This window comes from Lepidochelys olivacea (assembly GCF_965140295.1).
Source record: "Lepidochelys olivacea isolate rLepOli2 genome assembly, chromosome: 6".
NCBI lineage: Eukaryota > Metazoa > Chordata > Testudines > Cheloniidae > Lepidochelys > Lepidochelys olivacea.
Genome location: NC_140416.1, coordinates 71,667,264 through 71,687,628, shown reverse-complemented (window position 1 = coordinate 71,687,628; position 20,365 = coordinate 71,667,264). Strand labels below are relative to the sequence as shown.

The 20,365-nt window shown below is 40.3% G+C and overlaps 1 protein-coding gene across 1 annotated transcript in view; it reads left to right on the top strand.

Annotated features, from left to right (window-relative positions):
* The window catches only part of RYR3 (ryanodine receptor 3), a gene marked incomplete at its 5' end in the record, with an annotated part of 579,989 nt that overhangs the window by 25,623 nt on the left and 534,001 nt on the right, over positions 1–20,365 (top strand). The window lies entirely within an intron of this gene.

The following is a 20,365-nucleotide window of genomic DNA, read 5'->3' as shown; positions in this document are numbered from 1 at the left end:
TATAAGGAGAATATTAAAGTAAAAATGTTACGTTCTTCTATGTCTAAAGTGCAATTCTACTCTTAAAAAGTGTTTATATAAAAATGGCATCTTCTTATTAATATACATACTCCCTCTTGAGTGTTCTTTTTCATTTCGGCTTGCTTTACTGACTTGTACATGTTTTTACTGCTTTTTACTCCTGTTAGCCCATGTTGTTCTGGGAGAAGGATCTGGATTCTATTGTGGCTTGTGCATCATCAACAGCATAGTTAACGATATTATGATGCATGAAGCAGAACCCAACATGACTTTCTAATTGGAAGGTAAATTTGCAGTTCTGGCAATTAGGAAAAACAAAACAAAAAAGACCCAGCCCATGTATACTGAACTTCTATAGTCACAGAAATCATTGAAATAATAATAGAACTACAGACTGGTATTTTAAGAAGAAAAGGAGTACTAGTGGCACCTTTAGAGAAAAATTGGTTAGTCTCTAAGGTGCCACTAGTACTCCTTTTCTTTTTTGCGAATACGGACTAACACGGCTGCTACTCTGAAACCTGGTATTTAGTGAAGATGCTCCTATGCTGACGGCAGAGCTTCTCCCATTGGTGTAGCTACCACCTCTCGGGGAGGTGGATTAACTATGTCAGCAAGAGAAGCTCTCCCAACGACAGAGTGCTATCTACATGAGGGCTCGGTCGGTATAACTACATTGCTCAGGATTGTGGATTTTTCACACACCTGAGCAACGTACTTATGTTGATATAGGTCTGTAGTGTGGACCTGGCCTCAGAGTAGAGTGGCACTTTAATATGGTTATAATACGTTTGCAGATATTTAATAGTTAAAGTTTTGAAGTACACATCTGTGGAATTTTCCAGAGAAGAGGGTCCTATGATGACCTGTTCCTGGCCGACAGGTTTGCAAAATGCCTCTGTTCCTGCTCCAAGGAAGCAGGGGCACTGGAACAATTTGTATGGGAGGGGTGCTGAAAGCTATTGAGCCAAACTAAACCCTGTATATAATGGGAATCACTACAAGCCAGGGGATGCATCAGTACCCCTAGCACCTATGCAAGGAAGGATGAAACCTAAGGATTGACAGACATTTTCAGAAAAAGAAAATTAACAGGAAGATGTTGTCCTCACTTTCATTTTACATTAATGTGAAAACAACAATACATTTTTTGTTGCATGGATTTCATAGCTTCTTTAAATATCTATGTTTTATCCATTAGCAATGAAAGCATGTAGAAATAGAATGGTATATTATCTTAAAAGTAGACAAGGTGCAGTTCAGTGAAAATAACTTACATTTGTGTACTTAATGGCATTTATAAAAATCATGGTTTAGGAGCTTATTAGCATAAAAAAGTCTTGTAATTTCTCCGTGTATAACCAGTCATGACTACCTGTGAATAAACTGTAAATTTACAAAGATTTATTATATGGATACAGCAATGCATGGCATCAGTTAATGAATAATATAAATATGATCACACTACCAGCAAAATACTTGAGTTTTTCTCGTTGCTGAAATTTATTTATAAGTGACCTTCAAAGAAAATAAATAGCACTTTCTTTTTTTAAAGAAAAGCCTGAAGGATTTTTATCCAATCTTTTTTCTTATTTAAAAAATAAAGTAAGACGCTGCTATTCTACCTTGCAAAAGTGTCTGATTACTGGAGAGTTAGTGAAATGACATTGCAAGACTGAGCAATTGAGAGGGGGAAGACTGTACACCTTTGCTTTTTGTCAAAACCTTTCTAATGCCAGTGTCTAATGAAGTCTTGGTTGAAAGAATATCTGTTAGTTTCTCACCTTCACCCTTTCCATTAAGGAGTGAAAGACCATCTTTAATATCATAAAGAAGGAAAAAAAGGGAACCAGTTCATTTCAAAAATCTCTTCCTTTTCACATCACTGGTAAAGTGAATTTAATACATGTGAAAAGTGGTAGATAGACAAACTCACAATATGTCCACGTCAAAGTCGGGGGTGTGAATGGCAGTTTATGTAGATCTACCTACCCTACCTGTTCTCTAATGAACTTACTAAAAGTAAAGGGAGGACAGCATTGGCTTCAGTAATGGCTGCACAAGCCAGTACATAGCCATCAGGGTCAAGTGGACTGCATAGCAGGTTCCACAGCAACCACATGGTGGCTAGGGGAGCAACTACAGCTGCAATGTAGACTACTACTAGAGACTGAAAAACCCTTTCTGTAGTCATGGAATGTATAGCACATACAGCATTGCAAGCTTCCTATCACTGTGCCTTGATCCTGATCTGAATGGTATTTGTCTCCAGGCCCATTCAATCCTTAGTTTCATTGCGTAGCCTGCCAACAAGGATGCTACTTATGGTTGTGGTTTTTTGTGTAGTCATGTGGGCCAAAATTTTGAAACTGAGTGTCTCTAAATTTAGATGTGTTATGCACCTAAATTAATGTCCTGATTTTCAGACGTGCTGAGCACCCACAGTGTCTATTCCAAAGCTCCCAGCTAAGTGAACAGCTCAGCATCTCTGAAAATAGGTCTCTTTATTGAGATACCTAATGTGGACTTAGTTGTAGAGGTTTAAGAACTTCTGGCCTTGTCTTCTAGGAACTACACTGAAGCCACCAAAGAGCTCTTGTATGCTAATAGTCTTGTCACTTCTAATCGGGGCAATGTGGGTTTGAACTGTTGTCCTGAAATACAGTGTATGCTGTTACAAATCAGTGATCCCCCCCAAGATAATTTTAAATTTGCTTTAATGTGGCAAAAGTGATTTCACATTTTTCTATAGGACAGTGTCCTTATACTAATGCAATTGAGTAATGTCACTAATGTACTTTATGGGACTATTTGTGTTAGCTGCAAAACTTCATTCATATTTTTTAACGAATCAAGTAGTGAATAATGTTATAGCTTAGTTCTGTATTTTATGGCAGTTGCCATTCAACTCAGATCTTCAAAACAAGAATCTGAAGGCAATGATAAAATTTCCATTTTCTTCTTTCATTTCCTTCCTCTCCTCTCTCAAATGTTCCTTACTTCCATTTCTTCTTGTACCACTCCCACAAGCAGTGAGCTCAGCAACTTAATTTGCTGAAGAAGCACTGAGTGGAACAGTGCCTTGCTATCAAGAAAAGCTGCAGCTTCTAGAAGTGCTGATTCAACACAGGAGGAATAGGCCTTCTAGGAGTCATTTGAAATTCATGAAGATTGGTGGTAAGGAGAACACTGAATTCAGTTTTAAGGGCATTTGAGACTGTGATATTGGGTTTATTTTTATTAGAATGTCTTCTGATACAATTTAATCTTCTTCTTTTATATGCCAGGGTTTTTCCTAAAAAAGAGTCAGTCCGCTGTTCTCAGGATTGGCCTTATGTTTATACAACTTCTGCACCTATATAAGGGCCCGGTAACACACTCCCGACTTGCCATTTAGTGTCATCCCCACTTCTTATTTCTGGTTCCATCTGATGCTAGACCCAGTGGTAATCATGGACCACAAAGCTTCAAAATGGTGAAGTGGGATCCCCACAGCCGTTGGTGAGGAAACCACAAAGGCAGAAGATGTCCAGGTAGATAATTGGGGGTATTCTGTAGGTTGGCTTGTGATATCAGTGGGACTTCCCATGTGTTATAAGGTGGGGCGGTGAAGTGTATTGCATCTGGCTGCCCTGTCATGCATTCTGGCAACCCATCTGGATTTTGGTGCACCTACAGCTGGGCTGTGGGCAGGAGCTATAATTTGTTCCTCCAGCAACCAGGTGTCTACCGTGTAACCTCCTCAGCAGATAGCCAGACATCGTCTGTACTTCTGCTCTTGCTCTTCATGTTGGACCTGAGCAAGGAAAGAGCAGACAGTGGCAGTAGTAGTAGCAACAAAAGCACGAGGTGGTGGTGGCAGCTGTTGGGAACAGAAGGTGAAGGCATATTCTACAATAGCCCCAGGCTATTCCCAGGAAGCCCCAGCCAGCTACCCACCACCACCTAACAGTACTCACGAGACAACACTCGGACACCGCAGAACCTCAATCCTGCCAATCTCAAAATTTCCAGATACCCTGGCTGTCCTAAGCACCTGCTCACCCCAGATGGCCACCTCAACATGCTGACCCAGCATCCCAAGCTCCCATCTGTTGGAGAACTCACATCTACCTCAGCCATAGCAGCCAAGCTTCGTACTGCTCTTTATTCTAGCTGCCCTTGCTTATGGCAGAGTGTGTTGACCATAAGCTGAAGTTTATAGTTTATTTGCAAATATGCAAATTAGTTGATTAAGCATTTTGTATAAAATCAGCACAGCTGAACAAAACTCAGCAGGTATGAGGATCAGCCCGGGCAATTTAGGTGATGAAAATATATTGTTGCTTCTTAATTACTGGTTTGATGGCAAACACACTAAACAAAGTTTACAACTTTTGAAAGGGAAGAACACTCAAAAATATTACAACAAAAAACCTTCAAAAACAGACTCCAACGAGAGATTGCTGAATGGGAATTAATTTGCAAACTGGACACCATTAAATTAGGCTTGAATAAAGACTGGGAGTGGATGTGTCATTACACAAAATAAAACTATTTCACCATGTTTATTTTCCCCCGCTACTGTTCCTCACGTGGTCTGGTCAACTGCTGGAAATGGCCCACCTTGATTATCACTACAAAAGGTTTTTTTTCCTCTCCTGCTGGTAATAGCTCACCTTACCTGATCACTCTCGTTACAGTGTGTATGGTAGCACCCATTGTTTCATGTGCTCTGTGTATATAAAATCCCCCTACTGTATTTTCCACTGCATGCATCCGATGAAGTGAGCTGTAGCTCACAAAAGCTTATGCTCAAATAAATTGGTTAGTCTCTAAGGTGCCACAGGTACTCCTTTTCTTTTTTCAAAATATTTGCTTACTAACCAAAACTATGATTATATCAAACCAGAAATTAAATTTCTAAATGTCTGTGTATAAAGTTCAAAAGTAATGGAGGCCATCTAAGTACCTGATATACTAGAACACAGACCTAACAGTCTGTCCAGACCAGTGATACTCAGACCTCAATGGTTCAGGAGCCAAATTAGAGATCAGCATTACCCAAAAGAGCCCCAGTAGTGTGAATTCGGTGTTTCATTTACTATGGTACTATATATTCATATGTAAACAGTATAATAGGGAAATATATGTAATATGATTCTCACAGCAAAATAACTGACCAAGAATTATTTTATTAGTTACAATTGGTTAATAACATAAAAGCATCCTGACTGGTTAATAATTAAATGACACCGTATTTTAATATCATGTGCTGCAAAGAGCCACAGGAGACACATTAAAGAGCCACTTGCAGCTCACAAGCCTCAGTCTGAGTGTCACTGGTCTAGTCCAACATTCTATGGCCCATGTTAAATGCTTCAGGGAAAGGTACACACCTCCCTAATACAGCAATGGCTCAATAATGCATTAAAGGTGAAAATGTTTCCTAAACCCAGCTAGTATGCCCTCTTTTTATGGAAGGGGAGAGAGGCTCAGAGAGGCTAAGTGTCTGGGCAGAGAAATGTGCTTCGGAAGGCTAAGGCTTGGCACCTACTCTGGTTAGAACTCAGCCTTATGGGTGTGGAAGAAGCAGGTGGGTGACAACTTTTTTCATGCTGTAACTAGAGCTAAGGCAGAAGACAAGATAGCAACTGAATTTCTTGGTCAGAAATACACTATAACGGGGTAGCCAAACTTACTGACCCTCCAAGCTGCCTACAACAATCCTCAGAAGTTCTAGAGCCAGGGCGCACCTGCCGCGGCTAAGGCCTTCAGCCCTGTGGGAGGAATCTGCCAGGGCTCGGGGCTTCAGCCCCACTCCTGCTGAAGCCCTAAGCCCCGGCAGGTGTGCCCCGCAGAGCTGAAGCCCCGAGACCCCCTCCTCACTGGACAGAAGCCCCTACCCTACCACCCTTCTGCAAGGCAGAGCTCCTGAGCTTTCCCACCCCCCAAACTAGTAGGTGGAGAAGGGAGCGGGTGGAGGGCCTGAGGGCTCAATGAGCTGCACTTTAACTGCAAAAGAGCCACATGTGGCTTGTGAGCCACAGTTTGGCCTAGGATTGCCAACTTTCTAATCGCGCAAAACCGAACACCCTTGCCCTGCCCCTCCTCGAAAACCCCACCCCACTCACTCCATCTCCCCTCACGCCTTTCGTCATTTGCTCTCCCCCACCTTCACTCACTCACTCATTTTCACTGGGCTGGGGAGGGTGCCATTTCGACCGGGTGTTCTGATTGAAAACTTTTTGGCCACCCCTGCACTATAAGCTCTGAAGCTTCTTTAATACAAAGAAAATTACCTATTGTTGACATTGGCTGCACCTGAACCAGGGAAGCATATTGTTTGTTCTGTTTGCCCTTGCAGATAGCTATGTTTATCATCAGTTCAGTTGCACCCATTGTCAGCAATGGGTTATTTTCCTACAATAGTTGAGGTATGAATTGAATTGAAATTCTGAGGGAAGGATTTCCCAGTCAGAGAGCTTATCCTTCAAGTCAATACTAAAACAAGGATTTTTGTCTTTGGCCAAAGCACTTGCAAAAATACCTCCTTGAACTACCACTTTGCAGGTAAAAATTAAGTGACCTAATAAAGCCTGCAAGTGGTGCAGTGTCATTTATTTGACTGTGCCTCCAAATACTTTAAAATGCTATAAATTTTTCTGTGGGTGTCTTGGCTCCCTTTTAGCCAAAATCAGCTTGATTTCAAGGAATTTCATCACTGTAGAAGGATGCTCTTTCTTAGCTGGTGTTAATGATTCACCCTACCCTGAAGCATTTTTTACGAAGCTCTTGTTTAACGTAAACAAAATAGGTCTTACAGCCTAGAGTGTTCTTCTTTTTGAACATTTCTTAATTTAACTCATATTCCCGAACAAGCACAGAAAAACATATTAAGAGCAAATCAATCTTAAGATGGTGAATGGGAGGGTATGCTCTTGGAATTTTGTTGCTTACAACATACAGAAATAAATACAATAATATTACACTTAGTCGGAGTTCATAGATTGGCAACTAAAGAATGACTAAAGGCATGGAAATAAGCTCATATGAAGTGACACTGAAAAATTGTACTTGTGGCATCTTAGAGACTAACCAATTTATTTGAGCGTAAGCTTTCGTGAGCTACAGCTCACTGTAGCTCATGAAAGCTTACGCTCAAATAAATTGCTTAATCTCTAAGGTGCCAGAAGTGCTCCTTTTCTTTTTACTGAAAAATTGGGGACTGTTTACCTTAGAGAATAAGTAAATAAAAAGGACCATAATGAGAAGGTAGTCTGGGATCTTCTGTACACCCTGTTTCAGAATAGAAGAACAGGAGTCACCTTGTGAAACAGGAAGGTGGCAAATTCAGACCTGCTAAAAAGTAATATATTTTTTTCACATAATGTAAAACTAGCCTTTGGAATTCACCACTGCAGGATATTATTGAGGTAAAGATCTTAGGAGGATTCAGAAAAGGATTAGATGTTTATTTAACTTACAAGAATATCCAGAGTTGTTATAGTAAATAGAAAAGAGTTTTGGAAGGAATCTAAGCAAAACTTTCTAATTACTGGGCATTAGGAGAAATTTCCACAGGGACAGCTATCTCATAACTGCCCACTGAAGGAGGCTATGTATGTATGGGAGGAGGGTGGGAGTTCCTGAAGCATCTGCTGGTACTGTTCACCGTCAGTAACAATGATGGACTAGATGGACCACTGGTCTGACCCAGTATGAAAATTTTTGTGTTCATTTGGCCCAAAGTCTACCTTTAGACGTGTGTGAAATTCTGTTGACTTCAGTGGGAGTTGTGTGAGCATATCCAAGGGCAGAAGTTTCTGTCTTTTTTCTTCTTTTGAGTCTGGAGCCTGATAGATTCTTGGCAACTTTTAAATAGCTGTTATTTCATGATCAGGTATCCTGCCAGCAATCTGCAAAGGGTATCTGACTGAACTGATGTTGGAGTCTTTCTGCATGTCCGTCTATATTATTCCTGTTTATTGCTCACTCATCATAATGAAGCCATACTGAACCACCGACAACTTGTCCGAGTCCTTGAAATCTTCTCTGTACATTGAAATGAGCCTATATGCTTCATTCAGATAACACTGACAATACACTGAACTTGTAATCTGCTTTTTAAAATGTTTACTTACTTACCTGGTTTCTTTCAAACGATAGGGAAATGTGAATTGTAGACAAATGCATAATTTTCATACTATACTGCAAGATAAATTGTTTTTATTATTTACACAGTACTGTAGGTGTTAATGGCACTAAATACAAAATTCCAGTTTCAGTATTTTACAAGATGGTGCACCTCCATAGATTTTCATCTTTTTAAATTTTAGAACAACAAACTATTGAATTTTGGCTAAGGTCTGTGTCCAAACTTGCTTGCAAACTATTATGAGAAGAAGACTCCTTTCCTATCCAAATGAAAATAAGGAGACTAAACTGTAGGACAATTACATGTCTCATATATATGAGGGAACTGGGATTATTTAGTCCGCAGAAGAGAAGAATGAAGGGGGTTTTGATAGCTGCTTTCAACTACCTGAAAGGGGGTTCCAAAGAGGATGGATCTAGACTGTTCTGATCCCCAATCCCCCAATCTAGCCAGCTTTCTATCCACCTTATAGTCCATTCATCCAGCCCATACTTCTTTAACTTGTTGACAAGAATATTGTGGGAGACCGTGTCAAAAGCTTTGCTAAAGTCAAGGAATAACACGTCCACTGCTTTCCCCTCATCCACAGAGCCAGTTATCTCGTAATAGAAGGCAATTAGATTAGTCAGGCATGACTTGCCCTTGGTGAATCCATGCTGACTGTTCCTGATCACTTTCCTCTCTTCTAAGTGCTTCAGAATTGATTCCTTGAGGACCTGCTCCATGATTTTTCCAGGGACTGAGGTGAGGCTGACTGGCCGGTAGTTCCCAGGATTCTCCTCCTTCCCTTTTTTAAAGATGGGCACTACATTAGCCTTTTTCCAGTCATCCGGGACCTCCCCCGATTGCCATGAGTTTTCAAAGATCATGGCCAATAGCTCTGCAATCACATCCGCCAACTCCTTTAGCACTCTCGGATGCAGCGCATCCGGCCCCATGGACTTGTGCTTGTCCAGTTTTTCTAAATAGTCCCAAACTACTTCTTTCTCCACAGAGGGTTGGTCATCTCCTCGCCATGCTGTGCTGCCCATTGCAGTAGTTTGGGAGCTGACCTTGTTCGTGAAGACAGAGGCAAAAAAAGCATTGAGTACATTAGCAGAGTACATCAGAGAACTGCCTGTTGGGCTGTCCAATATTGTCTTATTGTTTACTTGTACTCCCCATCTCTCTCTCTTCATCTGTTTCTTTTGTCTTATTGTAGATCGTAATCTTCTGGGGGCAGGGGGACAGTCTGTTTTGCATTTGTACAGTGCCTAGCACAATGGGGTCCTTGTCCATGAAAAGGGCTCCTAGGTGCTGTGGTAATATAAATAATCTTCCCACAGTCTGCTACTTTTTCAGTCACAAATGAAACTTTTGGTGGTTTGCCATCCTCTTCTTATACAGCAATTTATTTCTTTGTAATATGGTAGTGCACAGGAGCCCCAATTATGGACCAGAATTTCATTTAACTAGGTGCTCTAGAAACATAAAACAAAAAGACAGTCCTTATGCCAAAGAGTTTATAATTTTCATATCTCTGAGTGTGCTATAAATGGCTTTGTTTACTTACTCCTTGATTTTGTCAAATTTGACCTAAATTACTCAGATCGATTTAGTTACCACTTCAATTTACTCTGTAATTAACTCTCTCGAATTTTTAATTTCACACAGCACCAGTTGCTTCTGGTCTCCTTTTAGCAGCAGTTGTCCTTCAAAGTGCCTGAGTGGTCTGAGTTCTCTGTGCAAACACATGCTTTCTCAGTGGATGCAATCTGGAAGTATAGAGCAGTAGTTCTCAAAGCCAGTCCACCGCTTGTTCAGGGAAAGCCCCTGGCGGGCTGGACCAGTTTGTTTATGGGAAGCAGCGCGGGCCAAGGGACGTGCTGGCTGCCCTTCCCGCAGCCCCCATTGGCCTGGAGCAGCGAACCGCGGCCAGTGGGAGCCACTATTGGCCGACCCTCTGGACACATCAGGTAAACCAACCGGCCCAGCCTCTCAGGGGCTTTCCCTGAGCAAGCGGTGGACTGGCTTTGAGAACCACTGGTGTAGAGTACTGACACTACCAATTTCCAACTAGAAGAAAGGACATCTCTAGCAATAAAAAGTATTAACTAGAATACAGAATTGCTATTGAAAGAACCAAGTTAGTCCATGTTGGAAGACGTGCCGCATTGTACTTTCTCTATGAAAATCAGGAGGGATCACTGATTTCAGTGTTGGCGAAAGAAGAGCTACTCATACTATTGTCTGCTTTGAGAGAAACCAGGACGTGAAACAAGAATAAAGGTGCTGTCAGTAGCAAGATGATAGGTTCAGACAGTGGATTTAAAGGAGGATGGAGAAAAGTGGCAGATTGTGGGAACAAGGAAGGGGGGAAAAACCATAGTCCCCTGACCTAGAAATCAGCAATGGCTATTTGGGTTATACTATTAAAACTCTCCTAGTGGGAAAAAACAGCCCCTTTATTTGTCATTTATTTAAACTGAACAAAGTACTTGAGAATATATTGCAAGGATCCACTCCATGTTGGCAGGAGTGGGACAGGTGAATAATAGAGGGTTTCCAATCTCTAACTCCTGTGGTCATTTTCTGTAATAATGAAACAATGGTCACATTTATAACATGGCCAATTATCCAGTTTTCCAAATTCTTACACACACAGTTCTTAAATGTTGCATAGTACTTCTGTTAATTACAGGATAGAAGAGTGATCCTCCTGGAGCATATCTCATGACTCCATTATAAGGAAGATTTTCTGTTAAATTAAAAAATCTTAGTATATGTCACAGAACCATAAACTGCTTTGGAGCTAGCACAGCTAAAGTATTGACCTTTCATTATTGTCTTGATGTTTTTAGTAATGGAAGAGATTACATGACATTATGTGAATACTTTTAAAGATGTTTTTGATATTTTGAAGTGTTGTTGTAACTGTCTTGTTCCCAGGATATTAGAGATACAAGGTGGGTGAGGTAGTATCTTTTATTGGACCAACTTCTGTTGGTGAAAGAATGGAGCTTTTAAACTACGAAGATCTCTTATTCAGGTCTGGGAAAGGTACTGAGTGTCATAGCTAAATGCAAGGTGGAATAGGTAGTTTAGCATAAGTAGTTAACACACGTTGTAAGAGAATATTCAAGGTGAAATGGCCCGTTAACACCTCTGCAATCAGGAGTAAAAAAGGGTGGGTTACAGATTGTTGTAATAAACCATAAATCCAGTGTCTTTATTAAATCCATGATTTTTAGTGTCTAGCAAAGTTATGAATTTAAACTCTCAGGCTTGTCTTTGGAAAGTGTTGTGTGGGTTTCCTTTGAGGATGAGGATTGAGAGGTTAGATATAGACTGACTGATTGTTTTGTGAACAGTGTTCACCCAGGGGTGATATGGTGTTTTTGTCTTTTATAATTTTTCTGTGTGTATTCATTCAATAATGTAGTGATTCTCATTTCACGTACATGGTTGTTACTGGGGCATTTAGTGTACTGGATGAGGTACATCATGTGTTGTGACAGTCCTATAAATAGGTCTAACACCTTGGTTTCTTTTGTGGTGTTGATAGTTATTTCTCCCATTTAAAACTCCTGGATTTTATTTCTACAAATGAACTTCAATCTCAAATTATTACACACACAAAACTTTAGGTGTTAAGTAGGATCATTACAACATTTTTCTCCATATAGTATTAAATGTGTAAAATCCCAGTCATGTGAAAGGATATCTGCAGTCTCAGGTGTAGATACCTTCTGAACTTCCTAATTCTATTTTGCAGTAAGGGCTCTTCCCCTGAGCCTTGTTTTGCCCTTGAAAGAGATAATCTAAACTCCCTACACAGCAACATTGGTTTAGACAGATTTTGAATGTTTGTCTAAATTGAAGCTTAATTAAACTACACAACGTCTCCCTCTTCCTGCTGCCTAAGTGACCGCATAGCCTTTCTCATCAATCAAATTATACTGTGTACTAACTGGAGCTAGTTATACATTATACATACAATATATTCTGCATTATAGATACAAATATATTCTTCAGTATACATTTTGAGAGCTGTAGTTCATGCTGAACATTTTCAACAATAGCAGTTTGATATCTGCACTTGTCTTTTTCTTTACGAGAAAGGAATTTTAATACTTTCTTAGAGACTAATGTAATTTATTGTTGTTTTGAAGGACCATGCACAGCACTAGTGTTTTTCTTAGCTTTTGAAATTTTAAATATTTCAACTTCATTGTACACTGCAGCTTCTGCACTTTTTCCCCATGCTTTGTTAATGTGTTTTTGATTGCTTATTATCTCTGTAATAGACACTGGAATACTTAGTTTTACATAGACATATAATAATGAGACACTGTTTCCTTCTCTAGATGGCTCATAAAAATAATAATTAATAAAGGACTATTGGAATTATTTGATAGCGAGAGACAATATATCAGTGCATTGGCTAATGTGTATCCCAGCAACGCTTGCAATATGAATGACAGGTTTCAGAGTAGCAGCCATGTTAGTCTGTATCCGCAAAAAGAACAGTAGTCTCTAAAGTGCCACAATTACTCCTGTTCTTAATATGAATGAGAATGCATTAGTGTTCTTCGTTCATACAATGAGTGGGAGATCTAGCTGAGAGTTGGAAAAGATGACAACTGTCCAGCAAAGAATAATGATCAAACCTTCACCTGTGATTTGTTTTTATGTTAAATTCGTCTACAGCACTATTCTTCGCTATCAAACCATGATATGCCACAATGCTCCATAAAGGCTTAATTTATGATAAGCTTAAGTTACAAGCTATAAAATGTATTGTTTCGTTAAAGAATAGATGTGTTTTCTAGTATAATGACCTTTTAAAAGTAATCCATGCTTCTACTTATCCTAGATATCAAATGGTTTTTTTTTTAGAAGCTGACCAGGTGTATTAGCAATTTCAAAGATCGCTGTTTCCAAGTGCTCCAAAAGTATAGATATATTATTATATACAGCAATTTTTCTTAAGATGCAATAACTTGGTCTTAACACCCCTCCCCCCCCCAAAAAAAAAGCTTTTAAGAAGAACTTCATGCCATTTGTAAATAGTGGAATTTTATGGTGCAACAAAAGTAATACGCTTGCTTTTTAAAAAATTTGGCTTTCTGAATGAGCTGACCTGCAAGTTACAGCACAATACTTTGATGTTGTTTCTAGTATTCTTTCTCTGTTTAGAGGTCTGTCCAATGTTCAAGTTCCTGTTAATGGCCTTTTATAGCATGAGAGGGAACACTTTATAATGGCTAGACTGTACAACTGGGAATTGGGGAAAAAACAGTTTTTCCCATCTCTGCTACTAACTCGCTGTGTGACTTTTCTGTCTATCAGATTTGCCTACATTGCAAGGGTGTTGTGAGTGAGACTTAATGTTTATAAAGCATTTCTTGATTTAAAATTAAAGTATGAAATCTGGGTTCCACATTTGGTTGAATTATTCAGGAGCAAACTTTAGTGTGCTATGCAACCATGCTTGTCTAGTCCCGCAGTTGCTTATTGTGACAAGCCTCATGGAGATTGAGATCAGACCATACTTCTGATTTAGTAGGACCTAATATTAGGTCTATGTTCAGACTAACCAAATATTTGAGAGTTGACAATTAATCCAATCAAATATGCAGCCAGTAACCTGCTGCTGCATGGATTGTCAGTCTATTGCAATCTAGCAAAGTATATTCAGTTTTTAAAACCTTTTCCTTTTTGAGATTCATGTGCCCTCAATCACCATTTTTCTTTTTATCATTTTTATGTGACAATTTTATAGGTGAAAGATACTAAAGGATCTTTGTTGGTCAGCTCATGCTTTGCTGCCACTCAGCCTCCATAACTTCATTTCCTGGTTGTGAAAATCAAGTGTGTCTCATCTGTAGACAGAGGATTAGAAAACTCTTACTTTATTAAAAAAAAAAAAGAAAAGAAAATAAGCAGCCTACTTGGTTTTCCTTACCCAGTAGAATCACCTATCAAGTGCTGACTCAAATATATTTGTTATTAATGTCCAAATTCTGATACACTCTTGTGCAGTGTGGGGAGAAAGATATAAGGGGACTTCCCCTTGCCCAACCCAGGTAAGGACCAGGCAGGATCTCAGCCTCAGGGGCCCCTCTAGCTCTACTCCTTATAGGAGAGAAATAAGCTTCCACCCACAAAGGGGTATAGACATGTATGTACAACCTGTATGCACCTGGGAACTCTAGTAAGTAGCCTGCATCTTGGTACTCCTGCGGTGATATGGCTCCACACCAGCTCTTCATAAATATTTACTTAGCACCAAATAAGAAAAAGGAATCTGTACCATCTTCCTTAATAAACTAATATTGCCTATTCTATAGTAATGGCCCAAAACTTTGCAGCTCATACAGTATTTTGGACAATTAGTACACAACAGAGTATAATGGCTAGCAGTAACAGACAACACACTGATAGCTCAAATTATAACAGGTGCATGCAATCACACTTGGTGTTCTTACATTTTTTGGATAGATTTGAAATAACCTATACATAAGTGTCCAGAGAGAGAGGTTTTCACCAAAGAAAAAACGAGAGAACAGAGTATGATATGACAGAATCTCCATTATACTCCGGGCTTAGAAGGGAGAAATTGTTTTGGACCAAATATGGGGCTCAGTTTTGCAAAGTGCTGTGAGCACTTGCTGGGGTGCACTGAACACCCTGACCTCCCATTAAAGTCATTTGGAGTTGAGGGTGCTCAGCACCTTCCTGGAACGTGTCCTGTAAAAATATACAGCACAGTAGCTTGAATTATAGCAGGTACACATAGTCATACTTAATATAGCCTGTCATGAGTTATAAAACAATAACTTGTAATTTCTTGAGTCCAGCTTCTGGGAGGAATAAAACAGTTTTAAAATTAATATGTAATTGCTGTGTTTGGAGTTTTATATTCTTCTGACTAGCACAATGCATAATAATACATGACTTTTAGAATTCACTGTATACATTAGTTATTTGTTATTAATGGTAGAGGAATTCAAGCTTCGCTGAAGGTTGTTGATGTAGGGGCACCTACAGAGGACAAACTAGTATAATTTACCATTTCTGTGGTAATTTGTGTATTGTCTACTGCCTAACAATGCTAGAATTCAAAGAATGGAGCATCAGTCATGGTTTATTTCCGTATACACTGCACTTGCATACCACATAATCACTTCATATTGAGTACTGGTTTCATTTTTATTATTTATCATGGCACCTAGGAGTTCTAGTCATGGACCAGGACACCATTGTGTCAGGCATTGCACAAATACAGAACAAAAAAGGAAGTCCTTTCCCCAAAGAGCTTATAGTCGGAAGTATAAGACAAGAGACAATAGATAGGGGAGTACAAGGAAATAATTAGACAATATTGGTCAGAATGATATGCAGTGTTCTCAGCACAGCAGCAGCCAAACTGTTGTCAAGGTTTTTGTAGGCAAAGGAGTGTTTGTTGGTTTCGAAGGATGATGAGATAGCTTTGTGGATGTTTACAGGAGTGTCTTCCAAACATGAGGGGGCAGAGTGTTGAATGGATATGAGCTTTCTGAATGGGGGAGCAGTATTCTGAATGCATATGAGCAGGGTAAGGTTGCATTTATAAAGGCCAGAGAAAAGGATGTTGCAGTAATTGAGACACCAGGTGAGAACTTGGACGAGAATTGTAGCTGTATGGGCAGAAGGGAAAGGCCATATTTTAGGCATGTTATGCAGAAAGAATCTGCATGATTTTGACATGGCCTGGATTTGCGAGGGGATGAGGGTGAGTACTAGTTCTGAACTTTGGTTAGGAAGAGGTCAGTCAAGTCTCTGAGTGTGGTTTCAGTGGTATGCAAGGGGTGGAAGCTGGATTGGAAAGGATCTAGGATGGAATTGGAGGAGAGGAGCTCTAGACAGCAATTATAAAGAACATGTTCAGTGAGCTTTGAGAGGAAGGGGAGATGGGGCAATAGATGGAGAAGCATCTTCAGTGCTTATCTGGGACCCATATTTAGTCACTGGAACTTGGAGTCTTAACTACAGCCGTTCTTAAATAGCTACAAGTTTTGCTCTTGTATTCTCACCAGAAATAACTTTTTACAGATGTGTGGACACACCCACCATCCCTTACTTTCATATATTACATTAAACTATCAGGTCAAATTTTCGAAGGAGTCTCAACTCAGACACTGAAATTATGCAGCTAGACTTAGATGTGTTTTAAAAGATGTGCATGCATACTTTTGCATGCCTTGAACTTAAATGTGCAAATCCCTGATGTGTTCTAGCCAAGGCTAAATGCATGCATATCTATATGCATATGTAACACTGACAGACCCCCGGCTGTCGGTGGGTGGAATTGAACCTGGGCCTTCTGGAGCTAAATGCATGAGCCTTTACTGCACGAGCCTCAAGTCATGTGGCTCTTAGCTAAGGCTGTAGCAGACTCATTAATCTCTAAGTGGTCTCAGTGCCACTAGAGGGGATAAAATACCACACCCAGAAGGTGTGTAGATTACATTTAGAAAAAAAAGTGATTTTTAACCCAACACCAGCCAAAGCTGATTACTTGGAGCTACACAGCTCCTGTCTGCTAGATCCCTATGAAGAGTAGGTGTGTTCATATAAATACAGTTTGCTCCTGAAGTCTCTGCCCCTCCCCAGCTAGCTGTCAGGGCGAGTTCATTCAGACCCTGCTTACATCTCCTCCTCCCAGCCAAGAATTTGCTATCCCAGCAAATCACGCTCCAGATTATACCAACTGCATGTGTTATCCCCAAAGGGTCAGAGGAAACCCACTATGGCTGCCACAAGCCTGTGAGCTAAGTGTATCACTTCTTCACTAACCACCCGAGGTACATTGTAAGTTAGTCTGTTTACTAGCCTTATCAACCTGTTGCGCCTATTGAGAATGGGCATGGCAGGGACAGAGGGGTTTCTTCATGGGCTAGGAATGGTGAGGGTACCCCCACCACTGGGAGAGGCCCCTGCATCTCTTGCTTGGGTACTGGCAGAGCATCCCTTGGGTACGGCGAATTGGGGTGACCGCTCCAGGCCCCACATTATGGGGGGGCCCCATGGGCCAGTGCGATTGACTAGCATGGTCAGTCCCAGAAGACATAGGCAGAGGAACTAAGGGTGAAGGGGGTGCTGCAGAACCACCGGGCTCCCGGCTGCCAGCTCCACGTGCCCGAGGTCCTGGCTGTCAGCTCCGTGCGCCCGGGGCTCTGCCCAGCTGCCAATTCAGAGTGGAGCCCCCAAGCCAGTGGGGCTGATTTGTCCCTGGACCTGGAACCCCCACGGATGGCTCTGGGTATTGGAATGTCCAGGGTACCAGGGACCTTCCACTTGTATGTCCCCTCTGTCCAACAGCCTAGGTGTGTCATCACAGGCATGTTTTTCTTCCAGGAGGTCTGGGAATGTTGGTGGGACAAGCTGGTGGTGTTAGAAGAGGGGGCAGAACACCACAAGCAGGAGGTGTGTGGGTTATATACTTCCCCTAGTTGAGGAAGTGCATCCTGAGCTTCAGAGACGTCCCACTTGAAATCCCGGATGACTCCCCACTTGTAACACCGAATACATGCAACCTTGATTGGTGTGGATATATCAGGGAGTGTATAAAAGGTGTATATTTGGGCATAACATTCCATTTGCTTTGTGCATGTAAAATTGCAGGTGCATATTTACAAGATGTTTTTGGAAATTTGGCCACTGTGTACTGCAGAATGGTACAATGTAAGATTGTTAGTTGTTCATGGTCAAAGTTTAGTGTAACACAGGTGCTAAAACATTGTTAGCATGTGGGAAAATGTCAGATTATTATAAAAAAATGTAGTTTAAACTAAAAATATGACATATTGGGATGTTCCTTCATCCTGTAAGAGCCAGAAGTTTTTTTTGGCAAGACCATTATTTTTCAGTAATGAGTCAGGATATAAAAGTACAGACTTTCTCCTTGAAATGTACAAATGTTGCCTTATTAAATATATTTGGGGTGCCCAAATGGTTAAGAAAGTCCTTTTGAAGGTCATTGCGGGAGGCATGCTATGTAATATAATGTATATTAAGACAAATCCTGGTTTGAAAACTGAATAACTGCGTTTGTCAATTTAAAGTACAAAATATCACTGAATTATGGTTGCAGTGACTTATTTAATCATGTATTCTTTTCAAACATTCTTTATAACTTTTTTACATGTATACGTATTTAACACACACATTTGATTTTCCTCATTCTAAAAATTTCCACCCCTCAAGCACATAGTAAATGACACATAAGCTATTCCAAACTTAGATGGAGGCAAACCAAGAAATCCTGGAAATTATTACACTTGTGCCTTTATTCAAGAAATATATGCATAATTTAGGGGCAGTGAAATAGAATTTGGTTTTGGTTCTTTGAATCCACTTTCATATGTTTGGTATTCAGTATGCTTTGGAAGCAGGCAGTTGAATTATTGGTATTAAATGAAACCTAGGCAACAGGGCATGTGGGGAGAGGGCTGGCGGAGAGAGAGAGAGTGAAATACAGAGGCGGGATCAGTGAGATGACAGACACAGGAGGTGAAGGGCAGAGGAGAATAATGAAAAACTGATGCAAGGGTTGCAGGAAAAGACTGAAACATGGAGGTGTGGGAGGGATAGAAAACACAATGAGAGGAGAAGAAAGGGAAACAAACACACACATTTGTCTTAAAAATAAGAGGTGGCCTAAAATTTTGACAATTCCTGTTGGGATGATGTGGCATTTTAAAAGTACAGGAAAATTTGGGGATGGTGCCCTGCAAAAACACAGTGGAGAGGAAGAAACAGAGAAGGAGGGCCCAGTCCAGTGGAATGACTAACACAAAAGGATGGGGGTGTAATTAGGGTGATTAGGCTCTTCCGTTGGCCATCTTGTCAGCAGGTGTTGAAATCCTTTGTAAAGCTTACTGAAATTTGGCCGACTTGTTGTGGCAAGAATGCTTTGTTAACCACCAGAATATAAGGGAGGTGGCAGTGACTCTGGGCATTATGCTGTTTATGTTACCCCTAAAGCAAAGCCCATGTATGAGATGAGTTTGGACCCTGTCTCCATATCTGTGAACTTTGTGACAAGACAAAGCGACGGCTCATTCAGAAAGAGAGATTGATGGAAATTGTCTGCAGCATTACTAGTTTCTATTTGTTTGGGGTGGGGTGAGAGTAGTTTGTGCCTTTTGTAGTCACACAGCCATGTTCACTCCAGTGAGACTGTTTAGAAAATATATAAATATGTAACAAACCAGTATGTTTGTTTGGAACTACAGAGATCATGCTCAGACATGTCATAACTTGTCATATAACAAAAAGTCATTTTTGCTATAAAACTATTATAATAAACAGGATGATTTATTTAGACTACACTGATCTGTTTTCAACTTCTTATACATCAGATATGTAATTTTTATAGAAAGCATGGTTTTTTGTCAGTGATTAATGGGTTTGATATCACTAGAGGAGTGTGCCTTGTTAGTAAATCTGCACTTTTCATTCCAGTTAGATTCTGGTTAAAGAGAAAAGGGAGAAAAAAATTGTAGAAAACAGATCTGGTTTTCACTGTGTGTTCTCAGGAAAAGAAATAATTAGGTACAGGATGTTAGGCTTGTCTGTTTTGTTCTTACCCAGTATTGCCAACCCAAGTCATTCAAAAATCATGAGTCAGGCCCAAAAGATTTGTGAGCTTAAAAGAAATCATAAATAAGAATTTCACCTTCTGGTTTCTGAGGCATTAATGTACACTCACGTCACATTTCAAGCTATTATCTCAACCAAGAGGCTAGAAACCTACTTAAATTAAAAATGAAAGCTAAGATTGTCATACAATTTAGGAAAGCTTGTGATAATACTTTAAGCAGTCACTGAGCCAGGTAGACAAAATTCCTCTGTAGCCCAGTGGTTAGGACACTCAGCTGTGGGTGGGGTTACCCAGGTTCCAGTACTTGTTCCACAGAATATTTAAGTGTTTATACAAAGTAGAACTGCTTCGATAGAAGAGATTGAGAGACCCACCTCAGAGTACTCATCTGCAAGGGGAGACAGCTGGTGTCCAGTCCCTGCTCCAGAGTGGGGATTTGAACCTTTTTCTCTTACATCCCAAAGATGGGTTCCTTAACCCGTTGGCTAATGATTATAAGGGTGGTAGCTACTGCTACTGTTTTGCTATGTGATTCTAGCCTGAATATTTGAAACAAGAAGTTTTAAAAACGTCTAAAT